Source organism: Epinephelus lanceolatus, chromosome 2, assembly GCF_041903045.1.
Source record: "Epinephelus lanceolatus isolate andai-2023 chromosome 2, ASM4190304v1, whole genome shotgun sequence".
Taxonomy (NCBI): Eukaryota; Metazoa; Chordata; class Actinopteri; order Perciformes; family Serranidae; genus Epinephelus; species Epinephelus lanceolatus.
The window spans coordinates 36,086,225-36,095,996 of record NC_135735.1 but is presented as its reverse complement, the minus strand read 5'-3'; the positions used below and the strand labels follow the sequence as shown (position 1 = coordinate 36,095,996).

At 41.1% G+C, this 9,772-nt stretch overlaps 1 protein-coding gene across 10 annotated transcripts in view; it reads right to left on the bottom strand.

Annotated features, from left to right (window-relative positions):
* Window positions 1-7,697: 7,697 nt before the first annotated feature.
* The window catches only part of celf6 (CUGBP Elav-like family member 6), a 150,916-nt gene continuing 148,841 nt past the window's right edge, over window positions 7,698-9,772 (bottom strand). For 4 of the 10 annotated variants that reach the window (XM_033617093.2, XM_033617036.2, XM_033617054.2 and 1 more), the window contains one exon: window positions 7,698-8,581. The gene's annotated coding sequence lies outside the window, so the exon portion shown is untranslated. The remainder of the gene's footprint in view (window positions 8,582-9,772) is intronic. The other 6 variants (XM_033617076.2, XM_033617061.2, XM_033617085.2 and 3 more) reach the window with 4 other exon arrangements.

Sequence of the window (9,772 nt, the reverse complement as noted above, 5' to 3'; positions counted from 1 at the left end):
AGGCCCATAAACAAGAAATGATGTTTGGTGTCTTGGGATGGTTTGGTCATTGATGTTCCCTCGGGTGTCATACTCTGCTCTGGGAACAATTACTGTCATGCGGTTTTGATGTTTTCCCTCTGTTGTGATGGACAGTTGCGGCTGCTGGAAATTGTTGAACTATGTTGATTTGCAAAGAAACATGTTAGATTATCTCGCCCCGCTGTGCACAGGGAGGTTAGTCATGAGACACAATATTGTAAGGACTTTTACAGCGGAAGCTGTAATAGGTTTCGAGGTGTCTGGTGACTGCTGACCAACTCCGCGGGTTAATGAGGGAGGAGGAGACTTGGGGCCATAAAAAGGACACTGACCATAGGCTTCAATGTGACCTGACCCTCCTTATAGTAACATCTCTGTCGATAAAACGCAGCAGGAGGAAAACCTCTGATTAATCGATTGACCCCTGCTTCTTATTCACAGACGATAACCAGCAGCACCCATTGCACCTGATTTTGTTTCCACTGTAACACCTCTACGAGACAAGAGCTGAATATCCATTTCCCTTTAATCAATTCACAATTTATTCCCCTCCCTCTTCCAATCTCCCTTCCATTTATTATGCATTATTCGCCCTTTTTAAACGATTTTCTACTAACCGTCTCATCTAATTTGGTATTCGGATATGGTTAGCGCTGTTAGCTCAATTAATACAATGACATGTCCTAAATGCATTCTCCCCACAATCCAAGTGACAAGAGCACACCGACCACTTCACGTCTTTGCAAACAGGTCATGCATGCACACCATGATAGATCCAAACCTTCAGGAATTATTTAATCAAGCTACGTGAATAGATAAAAAAAAAAAAAAAAAAGGAAGGACAAAGCAGGCTCAATCTTCTACAGGACTGTGCTTTATTTTAGTCTAAGCAGAATATAATGAACTAGAGAACTACAGAGTTCAGGAGCACTATGGGAGATATCACCCCGAATCAGGGAAACGGACCCGAGCCGCCAACGCTATTTCAAATTACATCTCCGTTTCAAACAAAAAGAAAACAGTTTGTTCAATTCAAATAATAAATGAAATGGTTATTCCATTCATTGTGAATATAAATACCCAAATATATTATGATTAATTAATTTTGCATGAGAACAAACAAAGAAGATGAAATCAGATAGTGAAGCTGGGAATGTAATGATTCATGATACAAAAAGATCCATGGTGCAAAATCACCTATGACTAAATGTGAATTCTTTAAAGGCTCTCATTGAATGCTTGATTGGAGCAAACTGCTCAGTTAGCTGAGTTTGTTTACGTTTTGGTCCTTGTAACCAATGGAAATGGAGGTGGTTGACCACGTCCTCATTTGTGTCAGAATGGGCTTGAGGCAAAACTGACTGTGGCGAAAAGTGTTTGTCTTTACCTTTGAAGATAGAACATTTGGCATCCCTTCCTGGCAGAAGAGATATCGTATCTCAATGGGACCTTACTGGTTAAATAAAGGATCCCCAGAATACAGTGTGTCTGACCACTGCTCACAGGTAGTACTGTCAGAGAGAACAGGCTGGGTTTAAGGCAGAATTCCCTCCTCACATTAACAAATCAACCTGACTGGTGTAAAGCAACGTGGCGCTATTTACGGTTGGTACGATGTCTTCAGTGGATGAAATCACATTAGATAACAAACTGTTGGAAAAACTTCCCTTAGGTAAAAAACAGAGAAGATGCAAATCAGAGATATGTCAATGATTACCACCAACCCTTCAAAAGAAAGAACAAACAAACATGATTACATTGGACAGAAATAGACAAGAAGAAGAACATTACAGGAAACCATCCATGGCTTAAAGACAAGATATGACAGCATCGGTCTCAAAACCAGTCTGACTGCAAAGTTTGATTTTTTTTTTTTTTTTGTCTTTTTTTTTTTTTTTGTCCTTTTTTTTCTCAAAACAACAAAAGGCCTCAAATGAGATTCTTTTTGAACATGCAATGCTGATTCATTTGAACTCAGTTGTGCAATGGACTCATTTTACGGAATCCACATGACCGGTACCATCAATCATCCTTTTACAGTGCAGTTTGTTAATTTTCGTATTGATTTAAGAGCTTTCAGTGAGCGAAAAAATCTCTTTGAGCTTGCCCATCCACAAGGGATTTCATACAGGGATTGTGCGGCCAAAAAAAAAAAGAAAAGAAATACAAGAAAAAGAAAAATGATCAAAGTATATCCGAATAAACCTCATGACAATGGGTCTATCCCAGCTTCAGCAGATAATAACAAAACAAAAGAGAGAAAATAAAGAGCCATTTACCAACATAAGTATAAAATCCCATTTTTTTTTTAACATACTTCACTATACAAGAAATAACATCATTTCATCTTCTGTTTTTGATAAATTATTTCATAGGTTCCTTCTCTTAGTTTCACTGAAATATATTAACTATTCTTTTAATTTTTTTTTTTAAATGTTTGAACATGATCTATTGTACGGCCTATAAAGAAAGTTCAACAGAATTGAAAAATAAGCTATATTGTATGTACAGGAGTAACGCAGCTGTGTGGTCAGGAGAGCTGTGGCAGATTGGGTCAAGCTGGCAGGGGGTTCTGCTGGGTTCTACAATAATTGCTGTCTTGTTTCTCCCCTTCCCGCAGTCTCGGTCCTAACGATGTATACGTGGGTTCCACCATGTGTATTAAATGTTTGATTCCAAAATGATTTATGTACATGTGTTGAACAAACTGTTACCTGGAGTTTCATTTTGTAAAACTACCATCCTTAAATGTTGTAAAGCCAAAACTTTCACTTCCAAAGAATTGGAAAAAGTGTCGTGGTGGCTGATGATTTTTTTTTTCTCTTGTCGCACTGTCAAGCGGTAAGCATGCAGATGGATGAACTCTACTGTCACTGTCATATCTGTTCATCAGCCCCAATTGGACTAATCCAATTACCGCACAGGCGATCTTTCTTCTGTCAGAAAAATCATGACATGTCGGTGTACACAGAATCTTAATTAACGGATCACTTCGGGGCTGTGGCTTAGGTTTGACACTAAGTCAAATACTCTCTAAGCCTCGGTCCGACGCTTAGGGTTGTAGGATGCATGTTCAGAGCCCAAACTTAAGGGGCTTACAAAGAACTAAAACTCTCCTAGATCCCTGCACTGCTGTGGATACATTTTATAGTGACATCATTGTCCCACAGAGTTGGGCTTCTCAACACAAGCTGCTATACAACCTCCCTCTGTTTTTGTATTTTGTAGGCTATTTACATTAAGGAATAAAAAAAGTCTTTGTCTTCATTACAGTCAGCCATGATGTTAACGGCACATCTCCAGCTATTCACTGTGCCTTGTTGGGTGGAAGATGGCATCTTTTTTGTTTGTTTGTTTGTTACTTGTCGGAACTGGATGATGATACTATAAATCCAAAGCACAATTTGGATGGTTCATCAGCCCTTCTGCTGGCTCAGCACTCCCCGCAATTGGATGCGATCTCACAGCACTGACCTCATATGTGCGATTCTGCTCGACCTCCCTCAGGATCAGGGGTAAGGCAAGGCTCTGAACCTCTCCACTAATCATGACATCATAGCGCCTGATGCCCTGAGTATTGGGAGTGATTTTGTGGAGTTTCAGTTTAGCACACAGCACCCCCACCACCCAGTGCCTATTTCCACCTCCACCTTTTTCCATACAAAATCCCATTTCCACAGCGAAACCCTCTCTGCTCAAAGTGAGATGACGGAAAAGCTCTCTCCCAAAGCAGCTATTAAATGAGAGGCATTAATTTCTTCCCTCCTGTCCAACAGGTTCCTTTAATTATCTCTCCACTTTCAGTCAATTACATTTCACTTCCTTTCCTTGACAATCACTGCTATTTTAGGGTGAGTGTTATGCACCCAGGGGGTTGGAGACTTGTAGACATGCTCTAGCAGTTCTTGGCTCGGCCCACCATTGGCTGGAGCCCTCTAAGGGTACATGCTCCTCTGGAGGACTGACCTTATGAGCGGTGGTGTAGTGGCAAAGGAGGAAATGGGTATATTGCGCATATACCCCCCGATTACTCATTTAGGGTTGAAGTGGGTACATGCATCAGTAGCCAGGAAGCAGATGGTCTTAATGCTAAAAGTAAGAGAACTGGCTATACTTCAAACTAAATCACTGATTGTGAGATGTTAATAAAAGCAATATGACCACAGAGAAGAGAAACTATATGCTCTTGGGGGTTTGGATATACTATTTGACATTGCCTTGTAGGTTTGCCTGGCATGCTAAATGCTACACACTCACAATTAATTAAATTCATACTAATTCCTTTAGGCTAAAATGCCAAATTACATTTTCTCTTTGTAAATTAGAGGACAAAAATCAAATAGCATTTTGGCAGCAGCTTGGTGAGTGCCTGCTGGGTTGACATTTGTCATTGCTCTTAGAGGTGAAACATGGCCTGGACTCAAAACCAGATCAGACAGACAAAGGCTCTTGTCAATAAATGGGGAAATGGAAAGATCTGAAAGCAATCTTTTCTTGTTTCAGTAGTTCCGGAGCATGTTTCATAGCTATTTCTGTTTTTAATGCACGTCACTTCAGTAACAACCTCCCCCGGGGTGTAAAAGTAATAACAGCACCCTTGTTAAAAGTGTTGAAGTGCTGATTTCACATTGCCTAATTTAGCCCTGGCATAGCAGAGATGCTACATGAACACTGCACCGTTAGCCAAGCAGACAGCAGGATACTAGGCTAGGCTGGGTTTTGGCTCACTAGGGACTCAACCTGCCATTAGCTGTGGGAACTAGTACAGCAGCTGACATAAGACAAGGTTTATGTTCAGCCCGACAGAGCCTCACTCACAGAACGTATTCTAAAGATGGCCGAGACAAGCACAGGAAATTTCATTGCTCATGGAACATTAGATTTCCCATCGATTAGTTCAGCTTCACATGAATAATGAGCACAAACGGTTTGCAGAACATGGCTTTGTTTTGACCTACTTCACTTCACTACAATTCATAGCTTCCTGCATTTCCACTTTATGTCCTATCAAGGGCTGAGGATAACTGGGTTTTTACCCTACTTTTATTTGAAAGCAATTTATTTCAAAAAGCTGTCGTTTTGATGGGCATCATTTTGAATCTGAACTACTGTGCTTCACAAATATTCTTTCAGTGTTGAACAATACTGTGCTTTGCAGGTGTCCCAGCAGGGATACAAGCTGGAAAAAGAAAGTGTGGAGCAAGTTATTTTGTAAAAAATTGCGGCATCTGAAGAGATGGTTGAGACACAATTACATTTTGAAAGAAAAAGCACAATGACACAGGCCTCAGTGCAGCTGCTTCTACAGAATTGAGGATTTCCAGCAAAAATTGTTGGGTTCGACCCAGTTTTAAGCAACTTTTGTTGCAACGCTTGTGCTGAAGGCAAAAGAAAATGATTTCATACATTTTATTATCCACCTTTCTCTTTTAGGTTTTGCCTAAAATGTCAATCTACTTTGCAATATTAACAGCTTGCTATGATATGGAAGGTTTTATTCCACATCCTCCATCGCCTCTTCGGGTAAATTTGACGGTATTATTGGTGCCAGGTCAGCTGTCAGCAGCCTTGCCAGGGAGTAGGCACAAACATAATTCTCTCTAATCTTCCTTCTGTCATCCATGTGCATGCAGGGGACCATCTCTCCCGTCATTTGGTCCAAGTGATTATCCCGGTGATTTTTCACTTGGTTGCTGCTAATGTATAGAGGCTGGTGATTACAGTGTGATTAGAGGGAAAGGTGAAATAGCATGTCTAATACGGTGCAGGAGATAATTGAAGGGTAGTGAGCGCAGACATTAGCCAGGTTTGAAAATGCTGTTCCAAGGGGAGAGCTGCTGAACAGTTGGGCTGAGGTTTGGAAGGGCATGGCTGCTCTTAGGACGGGGGGGGGGGGGTGGGGGGGGGCTAGGGGGGTACATGGCACGCTGTTATCAAATCAAGACCTTCTGCTTATTTAAATGACAAAGTAATACATTGAAGATTCTGGGATCTGCTGGCAGTCCCTCCTTCAGTGACTTGGAATGGATTTGGAATAGAAAGCTGGAGAAAGAGGGAGGGAACAGCAAGGAGGAGAGTCTCAGTAGTAAACAGGAACTGGTTGGACCGGAGCCTAAGGTACCAGACTCCAGTCCTGTTTGAACCCTTTAATCCTGTTCTTTGAGAGCATGTAGCACCGATACAGTGTTTGTCACCAGGAGCTTGATTACAGCTTCTAATTTTCTGGATTAAGTCGCTGGGCATCCGTTTAAAGGATCTTGATGTCATGTTTGGTTGTTGACTTCCTCTCTTCACCTCCCTCTCTCCTCCTCGCCTAGCCATGCCTCTTACCACCAGCTGCCAGGGCTCAAAGGGCTGGTGTACGGATGTGAGCTGGTGTTCGACAGAGAAAATTGGGAAAGTGTTCAGAGTGACTGAAACAGCATCGCTCCTCCCTCTAGACTCATTCCAAACATATTGATCTGCTTTTAGAGAAGAGCCCACATCCAGAGCTCTAAAACAGTCAAAATAAAGGCTACAGGGCTCTAAATCAAGACCTGACGGTACTGGAGTGCTTTACTCTGTCCTGCCTGGCGTCGGTGTCAGAGAGGCTACAAGCGAGCTGAGTGATGGTTAAGAGTGACTGTTGGATCTAATTTAGATATAGTCTGTTTAAGCAGTACCCCCCCCCCCATAGGCTCTATGTATAATATATGAAGAAAGCAGGTCAGGGAACATGTTAATAGTGGAATTTACATTATATTTGACAGAGCTAAATGAGCTCTAAAAGCCTGCACTCCTTTGCCATCAATACAGTAAATCAGGTTTGTCTTCAGAGAAATGTGTCTTTGTACCTGCCAGGAGACAAGAGGCATTTTTTCTCAATCTGGAGTTTTGCAGCAGCTCCAGTGGACACACATATCCTTGGCATGTCACTCACTTAAGTCCTGTTTGTTTACAGCAGGCGTACTTTGTTTTTTGACAGAATTCCGTAACGCCATAAGGGCCATTTCATTTGTATGAGTTCATTCTGCTGGCAGTTTCAGTAGCTGTCACCTCACTCCTCCCTCGCTGTTGCCCTCATGACCATCCATTTGTCCATCTCTCTTATAGTAGAACCGTCACCCTTAAACAATTTGTGGCTTCATAATTCACACTCCTTGTTGCAATACAAAAGGTCAAGAAAAAAAAGAAAGAAAGAAAAAAACAAACAAACAAAAGACACCCCATGTCCATTTTGCTTGGTCTTTACAGTGGATTGTCGCTTGAACATAAAGGCCAGTGAGAAGCCTTAAACGTCTGCACCCTGTCCAGCACAGACATTTTAAGTTCTGTCTTTTTTTTTCTCTCTTGTCATTCTTTTTTTTTCTTCCAGAACAGTCTGTTCATAGCTGTCAGAGAGTGCGGTGACTTATACATCATGATGAGCGAGATATCCAGTGGCTGATACCTTAACATCCAAGAAAAAACAGAATCGTTGCGTACAGGGGCAGATGAATGTTTTCCTCGTCTCCCCCCTTTTGCCCCCTTTTCTTTACGACTTCAAGTATTTTTTTAAACAACAGCAAAAGTTAGCAAATCTACATTTTTTTTCTAATCTACTTTACTATTCTACAACCTGGTGCTAAATCAGCATCCAGAGCAAAAGATCAGCCCCTATACTACGATTCCATGTCTTTTTTTATACATTATTTCCATTTTCTTTTATTTGTACTTACAATAGGCCACTGGATATTGATTTAATGATTTTTTTGACTACGAGTAAATTGTAATACTTGCAGCTACAAGGTATGAGTTTTTAAATATATATTTATATATTTATATATTTATATTCTTTTAAAAAGCGTTTAGTCCTTTGGTCCCTATTTCCTAAGGAATGATGCATGTAAATTATCCTGGATTCTCCTCTTCTCGCCTCTTCTTCTTCTTCGTCCTCTTCTTCATCTTCTTCTCGTTTTCTTCTTTGATCCAGAGCTTGCCCTGTCACAGAGCACAACACCTGTGTAGGCACAAAAACCAAAATGGCAGCAGGCTGGTGTGTGTGTTTGTGTGTATGTGTGTATGTGTGTGTGTGCGTGCACACACGTGTGTTTGCGTCAGTACTTGAGTTGGCATTTGCACGTATTTATACATGTACAAAGTAGATTTTTTTTTTCTTTTCGTTTTAGATTTTTTTCAGTGTAGCATCTTTAAATGTGTATGTTTGGTTTGTTATCTGTGTTTATGTGTGTTTATCCATATCCTGTGTCAGTATGCATGCTTTGAGCATAATGAGTCTATAAAGGTTTTTTTTTTCCCCATCATGTCTAAAAAACAGCAGCAAAAAGTTGGTCTCTGCAAAAAATTTTCTCCCACAGATGCCAAAGCAAAACAGGGAAAAAAGAGGCATTTGCGAAGAAGGAAAACAAACAAACAAACAAAAAAAGAAAACAACTCTGGGATTCCGCTCTCAGTCACCCAATCTTTTCAGCAGGTTTCCAGCAGGATCAAGGGACCACCCTTCCTTCATGATATGTAGCAGAGCAAGAAGTCTTTGTACTTTTACTGCACTTGTGGAAATAAGGTGTTGTGGCCCTTCATCCTGTGACACAGAGAGAGGGAGAGACAGAAAGAGAGGGGAGAATAAGGAGAGTGGATTCAGTGAGGCTGCGGCAAACATGCTCAGGGTTGCTGGCTCCTGGTTATCACACAGACTGACAGGCACAGCCAACAGCATGAGAAACAGACGGGGAGGAGAAAAAAAAAAGAGGAGTGTGTCAATCAAAACCAGAAATAAGTGGGCTAGAGGTGGGGTGGGAGATTTGTGTTTTAACCATATGGAACAGACATCTACACTGTGACAGCGCTAATCCAAGGAAGGCCTAATTTAAACTGACTACATCTCTGCATGAAAAGAAAATACAGCTGAATGTTGCCTGAGATGTTGCTGTCATTCATCTTATTGTTAATTCATTACAAACAAACTACCAAAAGAACAAGAAGGAAACATAAAGAAAACAAGACAGTGCCAGTGTTAAAATAGTGTAATGATTATGACAGAAAAAACTGATGGTTGTCCAATGTGAAAAAAAAATTACACATTTGAAGAAATCGCCGCTAATTAGTATCCCATGAAAAACCAACCTAGCATCTCCCTCTGCTTTTGTGTTGACTTAAAATGCTGCACTGTCACTAAATGTGTCCGTGCTGCCGAGCTTTGGATATAAAAGATCTAGTTTACAGCCTATCATCCCTAATATGTTGTGAGCTGTGATGTGGGTGAAGAAAGGCTACGAAATCACAGCAAATCACTCTCCGGGAGCGAACATGAAAGAGACTGACTTTGTGACGGGAACACGCGTGCCCAGACGCTCTTTGTTCTACCTTTCCATTCCTGTAAATGAGCTTGTTACCATTTCATAATAGATCTGCTTTTTTAGATGTGAGAGCGGAGATTCTAGCTGATTTCTTGTGTGTGCCAAAGCAAGCCCAGCCATTAGAGGCATAAAGCACTAACAGTCCCGATTACAGATGCCCTCTTTTATAAGCCACTGGCGCAATATTCATTCACCACAGAGCAAAAGAAACACACAGTGGCTTTAAAATCTCTTTTTTTCCCCCAAGTAAAGAGCTTTTTTGAAAACATCACAAGTATTTCACCCTCCAACTTTGTCAGATAATAAAGAATTCATTTTCTTTTTGTCCCAGCATTATGCCCCCCCCCTGCACACTGCCACCTACTTAGATGGCTCCATAAAAGACACCTGGCAGTTAAGAGGCATAGTTGATGCCA